We start from the raw sequence: 25,701 nt of genomic DNA on the forward strand, positions 1-25,701 counted from the left end.
TTAATGTAACAAACTGTAGAAGTTCCCAGGACCCCAGACAGTGTCCGTACACATATGTCGAGGATACATGACACATATATAACAAGTGGCGAAGGGGAAATCAATGCCAAAGGGCAATTACCATGCACATCTAATAATATGCACCGTTAAGCATAGCACAGCACTAGCTCCCAGACAATGCAGGCAGGGTACTACCAGTGGGAGACACCCGACAAATCTAATCTTGAAAAAAAGACAAGAATGTCCCTTGAGGGATAATCCAAAAATGTTATGCATATTCAGGTTTCCAGCCACTACAGATAACCTACAGCAGGGCACATATGTTCCTGGACTACAAGGTTGGGGAAGCCTGATGACCCATGGGATGAGCCAACATACGTGATGGGTCCCGAGAGGTGGAGAGTGGGCAGTGTGTTGTGGTGTGTTTAGACCCAACCTGCACCTGGAGTAAGGCAGTGTGCTGAAGAGGAGGTGAGGGGGGAACTATGGGTATGGAATTATGGGCCTAGGTGTGCAGGTGTTGGCTGGAGCAGTTCTATGTGGACCGCCCCAGCGATGTAAGCAATAGTGTGCATTGGGCAGAGCTGACTCCTAATGAGCAGCCATGCCTGGTACAAGTCCCTCTGCAGCAAAGTCTAGTTTACAAGGCAAAGAACGGTATAACCAGATGTGTTGTTGCAAACCCACCTAATGACACCAAAAAACACATGCTCGCAACACCCCAGTGCAGGCATGTAAGCCGAACTAATTGGCATCACATGGTATTATTGCTGTCCTCACCCCCACCCAGGGGTGTGAGTGTCCAAACCTACCCCCAAATGCAGGGTATATACACAGCTGTCACTGCAGAAGAAATGGCCAGCTGTGGACCTTCACGTCAGCTTTCCTGCACATCCCTGGACATGTCCCCTACAATCTGCCCCTCTGTGTGGCCCAATAACACCACTTACCTATCGACCCCTGTTTCATTACTAGTAATGTTCAAAGTCACAAGTAGGTGACACCCTCCTCACAACTATATTGGCAGAATCTGGAACCCTCAACCCACATGTATTACAGCAGCTGTCCCACACAACACATGTAAATAACACATGAAGGGAAACCTCAAGCACACTTGGATCACCACCTACTCACCACCTGGCGAAGTCCATGCCCCCCAACTAACACTCCATACCCCTACACCAACTAGTGACACCGACACCTCCTGTCCTGCCTCACATACAAATCCCAACATCCTGTAAACCTGCACTACTGCTCCCCCAACAATCAGTCCAATGGCTTACTGTACAGTTAAAATGTCCCCCCTTCCACCTACCTACCTACAGCTTCACTATTCACATATACTCTACAACACAGGTATGGCATAACTAAACCTAATCCGAATACCTGAGTGTAACCTATCCAGTACTGCTAAACTGGAATCCCACGTCACCTTACACTGACCTTCGTCAACCGTCATACCTGACATATACACCTGACTTAAACCTGTATAATGCTGACATGTTAATGAAGTAGCACGGGAGCATGCGGTAGCAAGTGGGAATATGCCTGTTTGGGCAGCGGTAAGCAATAACCACACTGGTTAAGCAATGTGGAGGCCAACCCAGTGTAAGGCCGTAACTGGAGGTCAGCAAGTCTGAGCCTCGTGCACACCAGCGCATACCCACCTACACTTCCTCTACAGTGCCTTAGGCCCTTTGTAGCAAAAAGCTCACATCGTGCCCATTAACAAAATAATCCACACTCTCGGTTTCAATACCCCCCCCACCCTGCACACTATAGTCTAAGTGAGTTACCACTAAGGCATGGCAGATACACATTCAGCTGCTACCCAAACATATCATCCAGCATAGTCAGTCAACAGTATAGGAAATGTATGTAAGTATGTAGATTAATACCAGCAAACATGTGCACATTGCTCAATCACAGTATTCTGAGCAGTCTATGAATATCAATGAACACTGCCTGTCCACACATACTATGAGAACAGTAGTCTTGCATAATACTGAAAAGAGGAATGAAAAACGGGGCATGCCGTGTGGGCGTGCTTCATCTGCAGAACTTAGAGATGAGGCTGGTCCGGTGTGTGAGCAAACCACTGCTTCTCAAACCCCTGGCAGGATGCTATCAGTGGTAGAAACAGTGTAGACCAGCAAAGTCTACTCATGACACAGCAACAGGCCCATCCCTAGTGGGACAAACCAGACTTTGTGGGTCACAAAGATCTTTCCACCAGTATTGAAGGAGGATCAAGGGAAGGCTCAAACGTATGTAGACTAAACGGATGAAGAGCCTGCAGAAGGTTGTGTCGAGACAGTAAAATGGAGGAGTACTGAGATGTGCAGAGAGGGAAATGTGTGGAGGTGTGGTATGGCAGGGCTAGCAACTGGAGAATGGATGGATACTGTGTATGTGGAGCTCAGGGTCTGGGGAAAGGGAGCATGGGTATGACATTAAGGTAGAAATATGTAAATGAAGCAGAACAGCAATAGTGTAGTGGGCAGAGCATTCGCCTAACATGCATGCATTCCTGGTTCGAGTCCCACTGACTGTAGCACATTCTGTTTTCCATGTGAAATCTCTATATCAACATCATTTTGCTGTATAACTTACTAAATGACATTTATACTTGAACAGGAGTACTGCATTAAATGCACATGTGAAGTGTCAGTGTCATAATGAATAAGGCACTAGTAAGCAGGTGTAAGCACAAATAAGCAGTAGTAAGCATAGATAAGCAATATTTTGACAGAGATGAAAAGTATGAAACACGAACGTGTCGGCACGAGTGACTGACCACTCCTAAGACCATCCATGTCAATTGCCAAGAGAAAGAGGTACAGGACAAACATATAAGCCGAGCATGCATGGACATATGGATGGACAGATATATATCTGTAAATGTAGACAGATAGACAGCTATAGGTATATATATGTGTATGTATGACTCACAAATAAGCATATAACAGCACACGTACCTAGATAGATAAATATGTCCAGTGTGTGTATATATATATATATATATATATATATATATATATATATATATATATATATATTTTTATCTATATATATCTATATATATATATATATATATATACAAATATATATATATATATCTATATATATATATGCATATACATATCTAGATCTATATATATATATATATATATATATATATATATATATATATATACATATATACACATAGATATATACATACACATAGATATATGCATATACATATCTAGATCTATATCAATGTAAATATCTATCTCCTATATATGGGGTCATATATATAATTATGCATATATATCTATATATATATATATATATATATATATATCTATATATATATATATATATATATATATATATATATATATATATATAGATATATATATAGATATATATATATACATTTATAGTTATACAGATAGTCATGTGTATAGCATTTGCACATGTGAACAAACTCCTGGTCCACTCAGTACAACATACCAGTCCATAAGTACAGTTAATGGGGGTGGGGGCATGAATGAGGGACACCTGGTAATTACTGCTATGTAACCCCCCTAGCCTTAATGGATATGCTGTGCAATCCACTATCCAGCACAAGCAGTACATGACGTCAGGACCCTCAACAACACAGCTACAATGCTCCAACAGTAATCCAAGTCACCTGTACATGTCAGGGCAATATCTGTAGCAAATCATGCAGAAAAGTCAGTCTACCATAGGGAATGTACAATGTGGAAGGGGTACACTACAGCTGTACAGATATGCACACATATCTATACATTGACAAGTATGTTCAAGTATACACACACACACACACACACATATATATATATATATATATATATATATACTTCAAACTTCAACGACGCGGAACATCGACCACGAAATCGCGAGCCCCAGAAGATCGACAGCGCTGAAGACCGACGCGACGGGACCTAGAAGATCAACAAGCAGAAGACCAACCCGACGGATGAAAGCACCGCCGAGGATGCCGAAATGGGAAAAGGCTGTGTAAGTATGCGGTAGTGACAGGCGTTAGGTCTGCGAGTAAGGTAAGTGTGGATAGGGGTGGGTTAAGTGAGTTAGGGTTAGGGGCGGTCAGGTAAGTGTCACGGTAGTGATTGTGTTTGGGTTAGGGGCGGGATAAGTGAGTTAAGGTTAGGGAGCGGGTCAGGTAAGTGTCACGGTAGTGATTGTGTTTGGGTTAGAGGCGGATAAGTGAGTTAGGGTTAGGGACCGGGTCAGGTAAGTGTGCGGTAGTGATTGTGTTTGGGTTAGGGGCGGATAAGTGAGTTAGGGTTAGGAGCGGGGTCAGGTAAGTGTGCGGTAGTGATTGTGTTTGGGTTAGGGGTGGGATAAGTGAGTTAGGGTTAGGGAGCAGGTCAGGTAAGTGTGGTAGTGACGGACCTTAGGGTTAGGGTTTGGGTTAGGGTTGTAGGTAGTTGTGTATGTGAGGTTTAGTGTGGGTTTGTAGGGATTTTGGTGTGCTTGTGTTGTGTATGTGGTTTTGGATGGGGAATGTGTTTTGTTTGTTGATTGTGGTGTGTGAAGTGTATGAGTTTTCGTGTTTGTGTACCGTCGGTTATTTCGTTGTCGGGCATGTGGAATTTCGTGTTTTTGTACTGTCGCTTATGTGGTTTCGGTGATTGCGTTGTCGGTGTTTTGGTGTTTCGTTTATGTGAGGTAGAACCATATATATATATATATATATATATATATATACATATATATATATATATATATATATATATATATATATATATAGATATATACATATATATATGAGATATATAGGTACATACACATATACACATACAAAATGTATTAGTAGCTTTACATATGTAGAAGTAGTGTGGACGTACTGGGTGCAAAGTATATCCCTTAGCCACAAGCCCTGTAACTGGTACCTATGACATGTGTAGTGTGGCATCCATTCCCACAAAGGGAATACTTATATTACACATATACCCACTCACAATTCAAAGGACATGAGACAACACACAGGTATGTATACACAGACAACCTTTATTTGTGTATTTTACAATAATGTATGCCATTACTTACTGCACATAGATTTGGACATATTTAATCAGTGAGGAATGCAAGGCCCACACAAAACAGTAGATGCAGACAGCGCAGATATATAACATACTATGCTGTCCAGGCCAAGCCCTTCAGTTTGTACAACTGTAGAAAAAGGATTTGCCGTCAAGATAAGTAACAATAAACAATAACAGATGTAATTCAGCAACCTCCTGTTACACCCTGTAGTCAAGGCCTAGGGGGACATATATATATATATATATATATATATATATATATATATATATATATATATATATATGTAGTGGCACTGACAATGGCATGCAGGTAAAATAGTCAGTAACAGGCCAGAAAAGATAAGTGTCCCCATACAGAGCATGGCTACAAACACATAGCGCAAAGCATGGCACATACACATAGCACAAAGCTTGGTACAATGCAACATATGTCCCAATGGTAGGCAAGCAGCTGACATAACAATTGCAGTCTGTGAATGGTTTGTTGTAGCTGATATGGTGGAGGGAGACAAATATGTGTATTAAGAACTATGGTAACCCTGCTGTATGGGTGGCTCAGACCTGTTTCCATCTTTATGTCTTCCAGGGAACATGTCAAATAGTCATCTGCCTGCATACAGTGCCCCTGAGACAGAAGTTATTATCGACCACCTGGTGCAGCACTATGAACAGCTGTTTGGGCAGACAGCCCACAACCAGCAGGAGAGGACTGCCCTGTGGAACAAGCTAGTCCACAGGGTCAATGATGTCGGACTGCAGAACGGCAGCTATGAGCAGGTCCAGCATCATTGCACCGACCTGCTATGCCCTGTACATCGGCGTGCAGCTGCCATAAGTGGGGGCCACCTCACAACAGGGGGGGCAACCCACCTATCCACCCCTCACCCATGTGGAGGAGCTTCTCAGCAGTCTTGTGGCACCTGCCCCACCTGCAGCAACAACACCTGGCAGGGCACATTTTGTAGGTGGGTGCCAACGACACACCAGCTGAGGAGCATACAAGTAAGGCCCCAGGGCACATTGGTACAGCACTCTTGTGTATGCACTTGCATCTGTACAGGTACATCATGCAAATCTGAGATGTCATATACATAGTCTGCTGCTGTGTAGTAGTAATAAACAGTTGTGTATAAGCTGTAATATTGTGTAATTCTACTGTTGATGTAACGTAATGCTGCACTCACCTTTTATGAATGCCACAGCTGTGGCCACTGACATCAACTTTCTCACACTCCTATGTAGGTCCCTCCAGGATACCACCATGGCAGGAGCCCATAGCTGGTGAGTATGGTTTGTGTTCATGCATGATGATAAACTGGGCATGTAAAAGCTATGGGATATCCCATGCACACATCTAACACACCTACCCATACTGCATGCTGTACATGTTCATGTTTTGTTGCTGTGCAATGCACTGCATCACAAGAAGAGACCATGCTGGGGTATCAGAAAGGTACAACAGACACATGCAAGATAACTAACATCCTGTCAATGTGCAATGTGTCCATAGGGATGTGAAGTATGGCAGGACACATGGCCAACAGTAGAGACATGTGTGAATCAACACCCCCATGGCTTCAGCTGCACGCAATCAGGTTAAGTAAACATGGTAGATGTAACCCTGACCCCACAGCACTCATGACAGCAATGTGTGCACTCCAAGGGATGTGTACATGAGTAGACCTTACGTGCCTCTTTACTCATCCCTCATCAGGCCCAAAATTGAGTACAATGCCCCTTTTGGGATGTACCTTACCAGACACCTGCAGCAACTGGAAAGACCCCAAAAGTACCTCACCAAGAGGATCAAAGGGCTCAAACAGATGCCATATGCAGCCCAGTTAAAGAAACTCCAGCTCTATTCAGTGGCATACCGCCTGCTCAGAGGTGATCTTTGCCTAACGTATAAAGCCATGTCCAACCCGGAATTAATGGACATGCTGCACCTCAGAAAATCCAGATCCCATTGAGCTACGTGCTCAAGAGACTTGAACCTCAGCACTGAAATAAATAGGACATGCAGGAGGGACAGATTCATAACCCAGAGGCTCCCTTCACTCTGGAATAAAATCCCAGTCCAGGTTAGGCAGAGTCCCTCATTGACTCTCTTCAAGAGGAATCTTGGTGAGTGGATGGGAGATTGTAGGTTTTCCCCGGGTATCACTTCTGTGTCACTGTTAGACAGAGGCACAGTATACTAACCTCGAAAAAGGGCATAGCAAAATTAATTTAAAATGGGTGGCGAAAGCCAAACACACTCTGGCTAGGCTTATAAATGCCCTAGGGCAGATAGCCTAGTATGAACCTATGAACCTATGAAACATGCAGAGGTCTGGGACATGTGTAGGGGCACCCCCCACAGCCATGGTAAGGTCTGCTGGTTGTCAGTGTAATAGTCTTGTATTGGTCATACATGCACTGCTGATGTTGTGATCTTTAACGCAGACATCAGGCATTCACAAATGATAGCTGTTCACATATCATCCCAGGTATGAGTTACTATAACACAGTATTACATATGCAGCAATGGTTTCGACACCTGCGAGGTATGGTGCACAGTACAAGGCAGGGTGCGGAACAAGTCCACAGTAACACTTTGTACATAGGTGCAGTGTTAACAAGGGGAAGGGCCATCACCTACCAACACAGCCCAAGCCTCACACACATGTATACTGCAGCTAGCATGAAATCACTATAGTTGCACTGCATGCTGTTGAGCACCATATGTAATGCATGTTGACAGAAGGGTAATGGGAGGACTGTGTGTACAAATGTTGTGCAAATCCACATGTAGGAGTGTGGCGCGCATGTGTGTGTGTGTGTGTGTGTGTGTGTGTCTGTATGTGTGTGTGTGTGTATGTGTGTGTGTGTGTGTGTGTGTGTGTGTGTGTGTGTGTGTGTGTGTGTGTGTGTGTGTGTGTGTGTGTGTGTGTGTGTGTGTGTGTGTGTGTGTAAGTGCAATCTAGTGGAGTGTGAAAGATGCATGTCAGGTGTGTGTGTGTGTGTGTGTGTGTGTGTGTGTGTGTGTGTGTGTGTGTGTGTGTGTGCGTGTGTGTATGTGTGCGTGTGTGTGTGCGTGTGTGTGTGTGGAAGATGCATGTCAGATGTGTGTGTGTGTGTGTGTGTGTGTGTGCGTGTGTACGTGTGTCTGTCCATGTATGCACAGGAAATAGTGGAATTGACCATATGGCAGTACTTCCCCTTGGGATTGTGCTGTACATGTACATGGAGTGAGACATGGGACACCAGGAAAACCTGTCTGGTATATGAACATAGGACAGCTGATAGCATAACAAGGTCTGCAGCATGGAGCATGCATCGGGAGGTGAAGTACATACCAGATATGCACATCATACTGCCAGCAGCAGATAAATAATTGGCTACCCACATATGCAGCACTACAAATGCAATGGGGAATTACCACAGCACATCAGTGAGTGTATCCCGGTAGTACTGCTGTCTGCATGATGGGTAGCTTGTGCAGCAGATGTGGCATGGACTGAGAAAGACTGCAGTATGAGGCTCTGGTGTGTGACATATATAGTGAATGTAGCAGCCTCAACCATATAGGGGCCTTGTAACCATTACTGCCCATACACAGGGTAATATGGGATGACAGCATTGAGGCCATGTACAACCTACTCCACCCAAGTCAGGGAGGTGAAGGAGTAACAGGTCAGGTGTTGTAACCACACGTGTAGGCATGGAGAGGAATGATATGTTAATGGGCAGTAATAATGCGTGCATATTAAGAAGTACCATGCAGGATGGGGAACATATGTAACTGAATGTGGGACTGTCTGCAATCCCAGGGAAACTGAGGTAGTAAGGTGGTTGTTAGTGTGAGTGTGTGTGACTGTGTGTACTGTTATGCAATGCTGTACAGGTCTTAAAGTGTGTATTTGTTTTCCCCACAGGTGGCGAGGTGGTAGGTGTCCCACAAACTGTGGTAGGTGTCCCTACAGACACCGATGATGATGATGGTACAGGTGAGACACAGGTGGGGTTGTCAGAGGCCAACACTGCACCAACATGTGTTATCACCCTTCTAGCCACCCCAAGCCTACACACAGTTACAGTGCTCCTACAAACCCCCATCACATGTGGCCATAGCAGAGGGACAGTTGGTGGTTGATGGCAATGACCAGGAAAGTGTGATGTCCATGCCAACTGTGTCGGGTCACAGTCAGCATAGCCAGATGTCTGGAAGGCCACCATATCGGCAGATGTACCGTGTTGCTCGTGGGAGGACCGCAGGTCATCATGCCCCTGGCAGAGGCGCCACAACTGGTACCACCAGAAGCATGTTTCAGGCAATAATGGAGGCACAGGCACATATGGAAATACACACCAGACAGGGCCTGAGGCTGCAGAGGTCTGCTTTCGCAGCTGTAAGTGGCAACCTCCATGAACTCGCTGGTGCCTTCCATGAATATACCGAGGTCATGGATAAATGGTGGTGTGAGATGGTGGGCCTCCTCCCCTGTGGTATGTCTGTGTTAGAATGTGCGGTGGCAGTGGTGTGATGGCCGTGTGGACGTAGGCCAGAAACACCAGCAATTGGAGGTCAACGTGGATGTGTCAGGATGCCCAGCCACTCCTGTAGTGGCAGTACCAGCTCCAGCACACCACTGGGGCTGCTGTCCACACCACACCAGGCCTTGTGCACATGGCCCTGGCCAGTCCCAGGTGGGACATGGTTCCAGCGGACATATGTCATCATCAGGGGAGAGTAGTACCTCAAGGTCTGTACCTCCATGTGCCCATGGAACCCCTGGCAGGCACAGTCATTGTGTCCATGACTGTAGGCAGTGAACTGCACACCCTGCCAGGTATGGTCTGCAGCTGTCCAACATCACCCGTATAGGGCAGCCATATGGCAGAACTGTGTGCATGCATAACCACACACTGTGCAACCACACCTAGGTCAACCCCATACTGACACACACCGCATCACCACACCCCAAACAATGAACCAAACCCCTCACTCACACATATGGTGACACATGTTTGGACCACCCTCAGCCTCTGGCATGCCAGCAACACATCCTGTGCATATGATGATACCTGTGCCACATCCCTGTCATCCATAACATTGATACAGGGACAGACTAATATGGTTCTGATGCACACAGTGACTGTAATAGAGTGCTGCAATGTACTGCAGTGTAAGATGTAGTCAGGGGTAATGTGTAATGCATACATGTCAGGTAGTGTAGCCATGCAGCTAAGATAACTTTCACACACCCTGTGCATATGATGATACCTGTGCCACATCCTTGCCATCTATAACATCAATGCAGGGACAGCCTAATATGGTTCTGATGCACATGGTGAATGTAATAGAGTGCTGCAATGTACTGCAGTGTAAGATGTTGTCAGGGGTAATGTGTAATGCATACTTGTCAGGTAGTGTAGCCATGCAGCTATGATGCATCTCAGCTGTTGGTAACACTGATTGTTTTCCCCATACTGTTATCCATTTGTGCTGTAGGCATACATGTGTCAGCAGGAGGATGGTCTGCAGTCATATTCCACAAAGGTATGTCAGTGTGGTGACACCAGGGCCGTGACATGTCTGGTGTACAGTTGCACACATGCCACAGGTATGTATAACAGTTATTGCCCATGCAATATTGACCAGTGGCCTGCTGGTACATGTATAATCTGCACCCTTATGTCAACCCATCCACATACACACACATCCTTACTTGGCGATACTGTGTCTAGACCCCTATCTAGGTATGTAGGGCTACTGAACTGTGTGGCTGTCATTGCACACACAACGCCATCATTAGGGTGATGTGTGTACCAGATCACATGTTACATGCAGACCATCCACAGACAAATACAATATGGTAATGGGGGATGTAATGTTTGTATATGGAGAATACATAGTGTGTCATACCATCATATACACATTGGCTGACACATAAAAGGTAGACACACATCTTAGAGACCTGGATGTATTGCTGCTAACTAACTAGTTTGTGTGTCTGATGGGGTACAGGTAGGCTGCACACAGCACATGTGTAACTGGGCTGTATCCTGTTATCTGTTACCTGTATGGGTGATGGTGACAGTGGCCAGAGAGTGGTACGTGGGCCATATACTAGGTGTATCAAGGTGTAAAGACAGTGTAAACAGCACCCACATCCCCCACTGGATATTGTACACACTGGAAACCATCTTGATACTCTGACATACCCAGTATCACGCATTGGCCATGACGCCAAAACAACCCATTGCGTATCACAACAGTGTTACCACAGGGGTATGCATGTGAAGCACATGCCACAGGAATAGTAGGGTGTTGCATTGCGTTGCCACGTCTATGGGCGACAGCAACACTATCTGTATGGGTCAACTGTATTTAAGCAAAAGTTTTAAACAGCGAATGCATATGCATCGAACCATATGCATCGAAAGTGCGAACTGTTGAAAACTGTAAACGGAAATCTCCGTAGATGGAGATTTACATTTACTTCAATGTAGTGTGATCTCGGAGTTGGTATATTTAAGTAGCGGGGGGTGGGGGGCTTGCCCCCCTGTCTACAACTGTTACATGTCATGTTTGTTGTGTAGTTCCGTTTTTATTGTGTTTCGATGGTTTCTCAGTTCGATGCATATGGTTTGATGCATATGCATTTGCTGTTTTAAGCTTTTGCATAAATAAAGTAGACCCATCTGTACTACTGTGTGGCAATGTGTATTGTAATAGGAGTATGTGGCCTTGGAATGGTGTACCCTACAGATATGCAGACATGCACACATACACACATGTGGCAGACCTCAATGGGATTGCCATGTCTACCAACCCACTGGTACAATACTGTTGTGCTGGTACTGCAAGGCACATGTAGCTGTTAGGAAGAGGAGTGTAGCAGGCTATATGTTACATTAATGGGATTGAGAGGCACCACACACTATACGAGTTGTACAAATAGGCATTCCCCCCAGCCAAACACGCCCGCCCTGCAATACACTACCAAGTGTTGGAGATCCCATAACCAGGGCCTGTAGCAACATGGGCAGATAATGTTACCTGTACTACATCCCACCTACAATGATGTCAGGTTGGTATTGGTAACATATCATGCAGTACAGTGTGACTTCCATGGGTAATGTATTATGTGGAAGCCATCAACATTCCCAGGATACAGATACACAGACACAGATATGCAGATACAGGTATACATATTTATATATACCTATCTATATCTATAGCTATATATATATATATATATATATATATATATATATATATATATATATATAGATATATATAGATATATACATATACATGTGACTACACAACATACATACGCAGTTATATGTACAGTAAGATACATAAGTGGAAGGTGCACACAATATTGAGCAACCACTATGCCTACAGTTGACCCTGAATGACTGGACACTGTATGTGCCACCCATACAAATGACAATCATTGCCTGTAACATACACCCACAGAGAGGTCATAGGTAAAACACCACCCACAGCTTTGCAGACATGGAAACCTTTAATCGTGTACTACTACAGTTCTACATGCCATGCCATATAGCTGTTCAGACACTGACAACTATATCAATGGAGTGATGCTACTGTGGACCAGTTACAGTAATACAGTAGTCTGGAAAGGTTCACAGCTGCTGCTGTCCAGGCCAAGCCATCCACATTGTACAATAGGAAAGACACACTGGGCCACAGGATACCTAACAATCAACAGTATGTAATGCAGGTGTGTAGTTCAGCAGCCTCTATCTACACATTGTACAAACTCAGTAGGTGTTATAGACATCATATGACCACATGGGTTGTAACTGCTACATAACATGGCATAACTGACACCATCACGAACACACCAACAAACAGAACAGTTTGTATGGCAGGGGGCTGTAGTCCTGCATTACCCAGATCTATGTCAGTAATGTATATATAGGTGAAATAGATGGTACTGTACATCCAGAAACATTAAGGCAGCTCAGCTCTGATACCCCCTCATTTTGTAGCAGCCTAGGTTATTTATGGTGCTCCCCCTAGACTCAATAATAAAGAGCTATATACCACTGTTACATACACTGGGCTCTGCACTGCATAAGGGCACACATGTATTGTGTAGGTGACGCCCACACATATATGGCCCCAGTCCCACTGTATGTGTGGGGGTTACAAAGGCAGTGGACTGATGGTAGCACTGGCAGTGTGTTATACTCCCAGCCCACTATGGATCAACCACCGACATCATGACATATGTGCAAAGCTTGGTATGTAGATGATGGACAGAGGCTGTAATACAGGCACATATGTGGACAACTGTTGACATACAATACGCAAGGTGCTGGTGTTACAGGATAGTCTGTAACATACCCTTAGTAAGGGAATTGTAGGTAGAGACAGTCATGGATGTAGCCATGTAACCGATAACACGCAACACACACACACTGCCAGTGTAATATCTGACACAAGACCTCTGTAGTGGACAGATAAGACATAATAGGCATAGCTCTAGCCACCATTAGGAGAGGCCCACATTTGTGTGCTATGCAGATGGACTGCATTCCATGGCAAACTAGTATATACACCCACACCCTGTAACACCAGTACTATACAAAGCATAACACAACTCTGCTCGCAGTCTGTCTGTAGTTCCTGATCCTCCTACAAGTATGTGGCTGCCCTGAGTGTGCCTTGTAAGGGGTATTTCTACATGCTGTCAGTAGCACTGCTGCCCACAGACAGGAAGGATGTCCATCACACAAGGGATGTAATGGGCCCACGCACACATGATGTGTGGATCTATAGTAGGTGGTTGCCATGACAGTGTTAATTGGGTGTAGTACACATGTGTAACCATGTATATCTGGCTATGTGGATAAGTATATGTACATATATTCCCACCATATGTCCTGGACATGAAGTGTAGGCCAACCCCAGCCAGTATGCTCCCAATGTCGTAGTTGCAGGGGATGTCAGGTATGTATAGCAGGTATACTAGTAGACTATTGCTACTGTCATTGGGATTGTCTTCACAGACATGGTGTGTGTGGGAGGTCACATCTGCTTATAACATGTGTGCCATTGGCTACTGACAGACATCCCAAGGACATCATTGTACAGTACCGCTGCTAGCACGTAATGCCGCTGTGGACTGCAGCAAAGATATTGCCGAATATATGTGCAGGGTCTGACACAGTCTGTACAGTCCAAAGGTATACACATAAGCCCTGGGTCTATATTAGCAAAGTGAAAAACCATATGCGCGAATACCAAAACATTGACCCTATACCGCAAACCATAAAAATCCCGAACGCACTAAACCACAAAAAAAAAATTCAAACTGTCATAGTCGGCCAACCCCACCACCTGCTACATACTACCTACCCAAACAAAATAAATAAACCACATACATACACTAACCAAACCCTACTTCTAACCTAAACTAAAGCACCAAAACCCTACCTCCAACACTACACTAAACCCCACAAACACAACTATCTATGCACTCTCCTTAACCCCTCTCTAACCCTAAGGTCCGTAACTACCGCACAAATCCCCTACAGACATACACCTAAACAAAATAAATAATACACATACATACACTTAAAAAAAACCTACACCTAACACTACACTAACTCTTACATACAGTACCTATCTATGCACTTACCTTAACCCAAGTCCTATCTATCGCACACTTACCTTATGGAGCTGTACCACAGATGGACCATCCAAAACAAATCGACATTTCAAAATTTGCGGTTTTGACCATTCGAGGATTACGGACTTTGTGCAATACGGTTCAACGTCTTTGTATTCGCCTAAAGGGATTTTCGATTGCGTATTAGGAACCCTAAGCCCTTAGAGCTACACATGTGTACGATGCCTGACAATATGGATGTAGACAGCCATGTAGATGGGTATAACACATACCAACCAGTATATGATGTCCACCATAGGTCATGCATTCACACACCTCTGCTTGGCCTGACACAGTATGACCGCTGGTACAGGGGTGCCATGGCCACATACTACTCAATAGTTATTGAAATACATCTGCACTGCATCCCACTGCCTTGCCTGACATACATGACTGTTAAGGGAGGGCCGGTAGTGGGACATCTGGCTAGTATCTGCACATGACAACCCACTGGGTAATACAGACAGCTGCTAGGCATTTTACAATGTACTGTGCAGGCTGCAGGCAGACTGGCTCAACAGTGGCCTACATCTCCTAAGGGGGAATGCACATGTACTTGCATATAAATCAGGCTGAATAGGCATGTCACAGCACAGGTAAGATACACCTGTGTGAAAGTGCATATCCACAACCAATGTGAACACAGCCACATATGGTTAGGTAGCATGGTATTACAGTATACAGACTATGTGTTCTACACCATCCTCATATGAGCCACTCACAGACTGACCCTACATATACTGGCCTGCTACACAGTTTGGTCTGGTGGCTGTCTGTGGTGTGGGACACGTGTGTTTATGGCCCTACAAGCATGTACGCCACTGCAGTACCATACAGTGGGGCAGCATGTAACATCTGATAGTAGGGGAACTAGAACAATGTCATCTACCACAGTCTGTACACAGGCTAAGGTACATATCAAAACTACACACACTGTCAGCATGCACCATAGGTACACAGACCTCAGTACTGTACGAACATCCACAGAATGTGCAGGTAATGTCATGTAATGTAACCCCTGCTGTATATAACATGTGTAACAGTTGGATATGTCAGTGGCATGCTCTCAGATATGATGCCACAAATTATGGTGTACAGCATATATGCACCACTTCATGCACGACATGTACAAAGGTTGACAGAAGTGTGACTGGAAGCACATACACAGCGCCAATATTGACATGTTGCTGTGATAACCACATACATTTACTATTGTTACAGGGTTGTTGCAACATATGTCCTTTGAGGGATATGACATATGTGACTATCACAGCTTTCTCCATCTACTGACTGCAATCCTCACACTACCTTCTGCAGTTGACAGCTAGATGCTCCATGGGTGACACATGCAACCAAGGATGCAACACTGCCCAGGCTGCAGATGACCCTGCAGATGGGGATTCCCCATAAACAAGGAACTGACATGGCAGGTGTTGAGACATGTACAACAGCCATATCCACACAAACACTGTTAAAGAAACATTACTCCAAATGCAGTATAGTGGCACTTACAGTCTCTAGTCAGGTCAGACACATCCCCCACCTGTTTGTTGCACTGTTTCCACGGTGTATGTTGTTAGAGGTACACCACAATCCATCTGAGATACTGTTTGCCACACAACGGATCTAGTTCCTGCTCACAGTGGATGAAAAGGGCCAACACCACCATGATGTTCCTAGGTATTGGAGTGTGTTTCCATACAATTGGCTATGGGAATGTTGCCACAGCTGTTTCACATGCAATCAACTAGGGGAGGGCTGTGATTCGTGCAGAGGCCATCAGCTGATCATGAGCATCACTTACATTACACATGCCGCTGCCTAAGCAAAGCAGGTGTAGGTCTCCATGTCCACCTGAGGGGGGGTGAGGATGCAGACAAAGGCAAATACATGTCAGGGAGGGGTGGGAGGGTAAACCTGAAGCATGTTTGTGTCACACACCTACCAGCACAGGGTATCAAACCTCTGACAACTATGTAGTGCTAGCACCGTTTGATGCAATTATTGGATGCACCACATGGGTTACCTGTTGTGGAGCACTCAGAACATATATGTGATGGTGAGTGACATCTGCAATAGGGATACAGTAGCTGTACGGTAGGTGACATACATGTGCCTGTCAGCATGAACAGGTGCCAGCGTCAACACAGTCATACTCTCACAAGGACACACACACATTGACACACATGGCAGGGCCAGGTGTACAACTCATTGGTTGTGGGATTGCCACATCACATCACTGTGCAGGTATCCCATGCACCACACAAGTCATACGGGGTCTGTATGGGCAGAGGGTATAGGAAGGTGTCTGACATCAGACAGCATGCTGCAGTATGGCCATGGGGGTTGTAGGGAGTGTGGATGTGAACATCTGCAGAATGCAACACACAAACATACAGGGTGCAAGTACTGACATGCAATGGTGCATGTCTACACAGGTGTGTGGTGTTTGACTGTGCCAGACAGCTGTCCAAGGCTAGGTGATGGGTGTACCTTGGCATCAGGCCACATGACGATGGTCTGCATTGTGGCTCAGGGATGTAGTGACTGCATTTGCCCACACAGGCAGGTATTGTATCCCCCATCTGGTCACCTGGGTTGACTATTTTGTGTGGCCAATGCTATGCATCACTTGCCATGTCTTTGTTCCTTCATCCGTGACATAGATGGCATCTGGGATGTGCACACCTCCCACATGCATGTACAGTGACATGTGAAACTGTACCTGGGGTGTCCGGCCCATGTTGTGAACACAGATTATCATCAGATGTGCCAGCCCTGACCACCTGTGGTGGGAACTGGCAATGGCCAGCAGCTTTACCCTGCACCTACATTGAGTGCATGCTATCAGCATTCCCTGGTGTCAGTGGCATCTGTCCATATGGGCATGTTGTCAGGCATGGTATGTCCATTGTGGGTCACATGTGATGGTACCACAGGTGGTGCAGGTGTCCTTTGGGAAACATGGTGGAGGTGCACTGTCTGCACATACGTGCATATTGGACAGATGGACAGGGTGACATGCCCTCTGTGGCCCACTGCTGTCACTCTATAGTTGCTATCAGTGGCCAATATGCAGTGTAATACCCACATATTGGCTGTTACCTAGGCATGTATGTGTGTATGACACATGGATTGAGAGTGTGCTCTGGGTAATACTGGGGTTACTAACTGTGATTGCCTGGCCTTAATGTCACATGTCTGGGTATGGCTTTGCACCCCAGCATCTCATCCAGATCACATGTGTTATCCCTGTATGGTGGACATTGTGATATATAGTATGGCCACCATATAATAAATATGCAAAACCCGCTCAACACTGACCACAGGTGTCACACAGTCACAACCACCTCTACCCAGGATATGGGTTACACACACACACACACGCACACACACACACACACACACACACACACACACACACACACACACACACACACACACACACACACACACCTGTCATGTTTGGGAGTAGAACCCCTACCTAACTAGTGTATTACACTACAGCACTACGCAGTTATAGTACGCGCCACGGATATTACTGGAGTTGTCTTTCCCCAAAAGTGTATTTCACAATGATTGACATTAGCAGGATTGCCAAAGTAGGGCATTCGAAATGACTGTGAGAGACTAGCCTAAAATGCATTGCTCCCTAAACAGACAGTGACACACACAATACATGCAGAACTGCCATGTGTGGGGATGGAACCCTACCACAGTTCTATTTCACAATACAGCAGTATGAAGTTACAGGATGTGCTATGGTGATTACTGGTCCACAACCTTCCCAGAGGTGTATTTCTAGGTGTGTGACATCAGCAGCCTTGCCAAAGTTGGGTATGTGAAATGTAAGGGGTGTGAGTACCCTAAAAGCTCACCACACAGTCAGACATGCATGCATACACACACACACACACACACACACACACACACACACACACACACACACACACACACACACACACACACACACACACACACACACACACACACACACACACACAGTTGGCAGGTCTGGGGTTAAAATTCCCATCTCACTCCTTATTCACACTACAGCCATATAGGTTCATAGGTTCATAGGTTCATACTAGGCTATCTGCCCTGGGGCATTTATAAGCCTAGCCCGATTGTGTTTGGCTTATGCCACCCCTTGATTTGAGTATACTGTGCCCTTTTTAAAGTTTAGTTTACTGTGCCTCTGTCTAATAGTGACACAGAAGTAATCCCTGGGACAAACCTACGATCCCCCATCCACTCATCAAGATTCTTCTTGAAGAGAGTCAGTGAGGTGCTCTGCCTAACATGAATTGGAATTCTATTCCAGAGCGAAGGGAGCCTCTGGGTTATGAATCTATCCCTCCAGCATGTTCTATTTATTTCTGTGCTGAGGTTCAAGTCCCTCGAGCGCATGGCTCTAAGGGATTTAGATTTACTGAGGTGGAGCATGTCCATTAATTCTGGGTTGGACATAGCTTTATATGTCAGGCATAGATTGCCTCGAAGTAGGCGGTATGCAACTGAGTAGATCTGGAGTTTTTTTAACCGAGCAGCATATGGCATCTGTTTTAGTCCCTTGATCCTCCTGGTGAGGTACTTTTGGGGTCTTTCTAATTGCTGCAGGTGTCGGGTAAGGTACATCCCAAAGGGGGCATTGTATTCTATGATGGGCCTGATGAGAGATGAATAAAGGGGCGATTACCTCTATTGATCTAGATGTGAATCCTTTCATGATGAGGTGGGCTATGTAGAAGGTCTTTCTAACCACTTTGGCAATGTGGTTGTCAAAGGAGAGATTGCTATCAACTTGGGTCCCCAGATCCCTAATTACTTTCTCTGTACTTAATGGGTTACCACCTATGTGGTAATTTGTGGGCACATTGTTTTTGCCAAAGGGTATGACTATACACTTTTTGGCATTTAGCTTTAGACCATGGCTCTGGCACCAGTTATCCGTCTCTGTGAGACCTTTTTGAAGGATGTTTGTGTCAGCTGGAGAGTTGATTATGGCACCCAGTTTGCAGTCATCTACGAACTTGGTGAGCCATAGCCCTCCCATGTTGGCCTGTACCTCAGAAAAGTAAATACCGAACAAGAGAGGTCCCAGGACAGAACCTTGTGGGATGCCACTTGTGACCGGTTTCGAGTCTGACATGGCTCCAGCAACTCTGACTCTGTGGGTTCTGTCTTTGAGCCAGTTTGCGACCCATCTTGTGACATAGGGGTTTATATTTAGGCTGGATAGCTTATCTATGATGCCCGAGTGGGGTATTGTGTCAAATGCCTTTGCGAGGTCCAGATAGGCTGTGTGGACTACCTTCCCTTCATCTATGGCCTTGGTGACTGTTTTGAAGAAGTCGACCAGGTTCAAAAGGCAGGATCTGCCCTTGATGAAGCCAAATTGGGTAGAATCTAGTGTCTGTAGGTCCCCAATGTATTTGTTTATGAGTTCCATGATGATCCTCTCCATAGCCTTGCAGACTAGGCTAGTCAGGCTTATGGAGCGATAGTTTCCAGGGTCCGCAGAGGTGCCACCTTTGTGGAGTGGGACCAGTGTTGCTGTACGTCATTCTTTGGGCACATATCCTGTAGTGAGGCTGAGATTGTATAGCAGTTTTACTTGAGGGATTAGTTCTTCTTGGAGTTCATGTAGGACGCAACCCGGGACGCCATCTGGTCCAATGGAAGCAGTGTTTTTTGCTTTGGAGAGGGCGGCCTTCACCTGAGCATCAGAGATGTTTGGGATGGTTGCACTCTGCCGGGATAGATACTTGCTCTTTTTGGGGGAGGGGGTGGAGAAGTTTGCACTGAACCTGTCTGCCAGGATATTGGCAATGTCTGTGGGTTCAGTGTATTTTTCGTCACTTAGAATCAACTCAGAACAAGTCTGGGAGTTGCATCCCAGGTTCCTAACATAACTGAAAAAAGCCTTATAATTGTCTTTAGTGTCCTGTGCAATTTTTCTCTCGAAGTTGGCCTTGGAGGATTTTATGAGGGATCGTAATTTTTTGCTAGTACTGATCAGAGATGCCTTCCCTTTTAGGAATTTTGCTTTATCATGTAGTAGTTTCCTCCTTCTGTTGTACAGTTTATTTATGGTTGGGGTCCACCAGACTGGACGCCTGCCTTTGGATGATTGGGTCTTGATTTTGTTTGGGATAGCATGATCCATGCATTCCTGGAGATGTCCGTAGAATGTGCTTATATAGGATTCTGCAGTTTAGGCCGTAGTTTCCACTGGCCCCAGGGCCTTGAAGGATTCCACTTCAGTTGTGAGAAGTGTGAAGTTCGCTTTTGAGAAGTTTTTCACTGTGGTTTTCTGGGCTGGGGGTGGGGTCGGGATGTGGATATCCAGTGAAATTCATTTATGGTCTGATCTTACCAATGAGGGATATACTTCTGGTATGGAGCATAGAGTCCCCATGTTGGTAATGATCAGGTCTAGTATGTTTTCCCCTCTTGTGGGAGTAGTGATTAGTTGTTCCATAGCATTTGACTTTATAAATTCCAGGAACCTTTGGGCTAAGGTGCTGGGGCTTGAGTAATGCTCCCAGTCTATGTTTGGGTAGTTGAAGTCACCCAATATAATGGTGTTTGGAGAGATCTTCATGTTCTCCAATGTTTTCAGGAAAGCCGATACTGTTACAGGATGTGCGATGGAGATTACTGGGCTACAATCATCCCAGAGGTGTATTTCAAGGTGCGTGACATCAGCAGCCTTGCCAAAGGTGGGTATTTGAATTGTAAGGGGTGTGAGTAGCCTAAAAATCATTGTTCTCTACACAGACATCCACACAAACACAGACACACATTCACACACACTGTTGCCAGGGTTGGGGTTAGAACTCCTACCTAACTAGTTTATCACACTACAGCGGTATGCAGTTACAGGATGTGCTACAGAGATTACTAGGCTACAGCCTTCCCAGAGGTGTATTTCTAGTTGGGTGACATCAGCAGCCTTGCCAAAGTGGGGTATGTGAATTGTAAGGGGTGTGAGTGGCCTAAAAGGCATAGCTCTCTACACAGTCAGTGACAGACAGACAAGCACACATACACACACACAGACTCACACATGGACAGTTGCCACATCTGGGGTTTGACCTCCTACCTAACTACATTATCACACTACAGCAGTATGCAGTTGCAACATGCGCTACTGAGATTACTGAGCTACAGCCTTCCCAGTGAGTATTTCTAGCTGGGTGACAGCAGCCTTGCCAAAGGTGGGTATGTGAATTGTAAGGGGTGTGAGTAGCCTAAAATGCATTGTTCTCTACACAGTCAGTGAAAGACAGACATGCACACAAACACTGACACGCACTCACACACACAGTTGTCAAGTCTGGGATTAGAACTCCTACCTAACTAGTTTATCACACTACAGCAGTACACAGTTATGGGATGAGCCATGGAGATTACTGGACTACAGCTCTCTCAAAGGTGTATTTCACATTGAATAACCTCAACAGGCTTGTCAGGGAAGCGTTATGGGGTGGGCGATGTGTGCATGGCCCATAGCCCATTCATGTAGGGGTGACACACCACTAGTGGCCACACATGAGGGCATATGTCACAGATACGTGTATAGGGCTACTAGATGACTATGTCCTTGTACAGCCATGTTGAACAGCTGGCACGTGGACCACATAGTCTGTGGTGCTGTCAGGTTCTGGTTGCTAGTAACTGCAGTGTGTGACATCTGCACCTGATGTGTTTGGGGCCCTTTGGCTGTGTGCTGGGTGGGACAGGCATGGATGGCTCCTTGTCACGGTCACCCTCTTCCACACATCTATATCCATCTACCTTTGGCTTATTATGGTGTGATGTCCTTACATATATGTCTGTATTCTTATCTACTGTGTGTGCAAGGCATGAGTGGTGCATACTGACATGTGTCTGCACTAACAATTGCAACTGCTGGATGTGTCTGGTCTACTGGTGTATGCAAAAATGGCCTTCATGTGTTTAAGTGTGTGAGCATGCCCAGTATGACCTTTCAGTATGTTGATGACTGACATTGCCTTCATTTCTCCAAGTGTGTGAGCATGCTCAGTAAGGCCGTCTGTTTTGCATGTGTGGATCATGTTCGGTGGTTTGTACTGCACTGCTGACCTTTGTGTTGTACACCGACAAGTCGGTGTCTGTAGAGTATCCACCGATCATTTGGCATTGAAAGTTGCAACATGTCTGCATTGTGGGTAGAACACCTGACTATTTCTATGTTTCTACACAGGATTTGGGGGACGCACCTGACTGCTACTATATTTCTATGTAGGGTGGGGGGTACACCTGACAGTGTACACATTTGCTAGGACTGTACTGGTATGTCCTGTAGTCCATTTCTTTCAGTAGTTTTACTTATTGTGCTGCCGGAGCCATACTGGTGTACTACCATTCTTATCTTTTGATTATATGCACATTAGTTTCTGACTTCCTAGCCGTCAAAACTGACATCCCATTACCTGGCCTGCTGTAGTCTCTCCGTGTAGGCCTGGGGGGGTGGTTACCCATACCCCTCATACAGAGGCCATAGTACGGCATTTGTTTGTGTTTGTCTACACCTGTCCTGCTGGCTGTGACTGTTGTTGGGTATGTGACCCCCCTCCTGACTGTCATGTGTAAGTCCCTTTTCTTGTGAGTGTCCCAGTATTGAGGGTGGTGCTGCAGGGCTGCCTATGTCGGATGCACATAGTACACTGCCTACACATGGTTAGGCACAGGTAGTGTAATGTTTGGCATCCCTTTTACTGTATGTGAGAGTCAGAGAGAGGTGCTATTCCCTGGGTCGTTCCTGTGTCAGAGTATGTGCTATGCATTGCCTCTTTGCCAGGGCCAGGGCATACTGGGCACACCTCCTTCTGCCTATTGAGGCAGGCTCAGGTTGTTCCTCCTCCAAGTCACTCTGTGCCTGTGCAGGCTTTAGCATTGGTGGGGGGCTATCTGGCCCTGCACCTTGCTGCTCCTGCTGCAGCTGTTTTCACAGGATCATATTGTGTAGCATGGCATATACAAGGATGATTTGGGTACATGTAGTTGGTGAGTACTGCAAAGCTCCACCGAATGTGTCCAGGCACCAGAAATGTGACTTGAGCATCCCAAACACATGCTCTATTATGATTCTTGTTTGTGCGTGTGCCTCATTATGGAGTTCTTGTTTGGGTGTGTGCACATTTCTGATGGGTGTCATCAGCCACGGCTCCAGTGTGTATCCAGCATCCCCTCTAGGTGACCGTGTGGGATGTCCCCAGTGGCAAATTTCTGGTACAGCTGTGTCAGATGCCAGATGTGGGAATCGTGATAACTTCCAGGGCAGCCAGCACGTATGTTCAGTATTATGCCCTGGGCATCACACATGACCTAGCAGTTGATGGAGGGGAATCTCTTGCGGTTGATGTAGACCCTACCCTGCTCACCGGGTGGTGCTTTGATGTGTATGTGTGTGCAGTCTACTGCACCCACTACCTCAGGGTATTTTACTATTTGGTGGAAGAGACGCATATTGCTGGCCAACACCTCATGGGTGAGGGGGAAATATACGTGCTTACTGACATGTGCTGCCATGGCATGTGGGAGGTTGGCGTAATGGTTAAGGTGGTTACCTTAGAAACACAAGGTGCAGGGTTTGATTCTGCCATGGGGTAATTGGATAGGCTTAAAATGGCCCATAAGGGCAGTTAGCCTAGTACTAACTTATGAACCTATGAACCTAAGTACCTTGGATGCTGATGCCTGTGAGATCCCCATCATATCCCCAGTTGGCCTTTGGAAGGTACCTGTAGCTAGTATTCTTAGGCCTACACATACCTTCATTTCCGCTGAAATGGGTTCCCCTCTGTTAGTTCTTTGTGTCAGGCATGGCTGGCACAGCTCAACAATTTGCTGTAGGATGTCCCTGTCCACCCTATAGTCATCCACTATCTCCAGCTCATGTAGCCCCTGGTATGTTACCCTGGGTCTATACACTCTTCTCCGTCTCCTTACTGTGGGTTGGTCGGCAGCATTCACATCCTCACCACCCTCAGTCTCTTCCACAAGTTGTGTGATAGCTATTGCAGCCCCTAGCATTTTGCTGTTGTGAGTGTTAAAAGTTCCCGGCTTGTTTACACCAGTGGTGTAGGGTATGGGAAAAACCAGAGGGGTAGATGTTTGCATAGTTTATAGTGGTGTTCTGTGCTGGGCTGGTCTGCTGCCTGTGTAATTGGCTGATTCCAATACTTTTCACCTGGAAGCAAACCTAGTACCCCTTGATTAACTTCCTACTGCTGCTTTCCCTTCCCATTGCCCGTCTGTTTCAGCCCGGGGTCGCGCCACACAATCAGTGTACTCCAATGTGCACACTGCTGCTTTTTCCTGGTTTCACTTCCTTTATCTTCCTGTAGATCCCACTGCACGGCACGCACACCCGCATATACTTTGTCATGTGTGCTGGGCAGGTTTAGACACACACCCTGGCTTCACTGTGCTAAGCTGGGTGCCACCTCGAGCCACAGGGCTCCAATCCACTGACAATATGCCTGACAGACCCATCCATGATGTCACCTACATCCTAGTCTTGCACTCAGCTGTTCATACTCTTACACTGTTGGGATCTGCCTCACATGCTGGGGAAAACTGGGATTCACTATCCTTCCCCTCATTTGCATAGGATTGCTTGCTAATGCTTAGTTATGTGTCACACTGTGCCTCCCCCCTTAGCAACCACTATTCACTGGCCAGGATGTCTTTTGCCTGACTTTGACTTGCATGGCGGAATACTGATTTTAGTTAGACTGCTTTTTTTAGGTTTATTTTCTTATTTCCCCACCGATCCCGTTTGTGTGCCGCTGCCCTATGCTTCAATGGCCGTGATCGGCGGGCATATTATAAAAGTTGTATTTTGTACATTTTGCATTGTTTACAATGCCAATGACCTTCTACCTGGCCATTGG

This window comes from Protopterus annectens, chromosome 5.part0, assembly GCF_019279795.1.
Source record: "Protopterus annectens isolate FY-2018-M chromosome 5.part0, PAN1.0, whole genome shotgun sequence".
Classification (NCBI taxonomy): Eukaryota; Metazoa; Chordata; order Ceratodontiformes; family Protopteridae; genus Protopterus; species Protopterus annectens.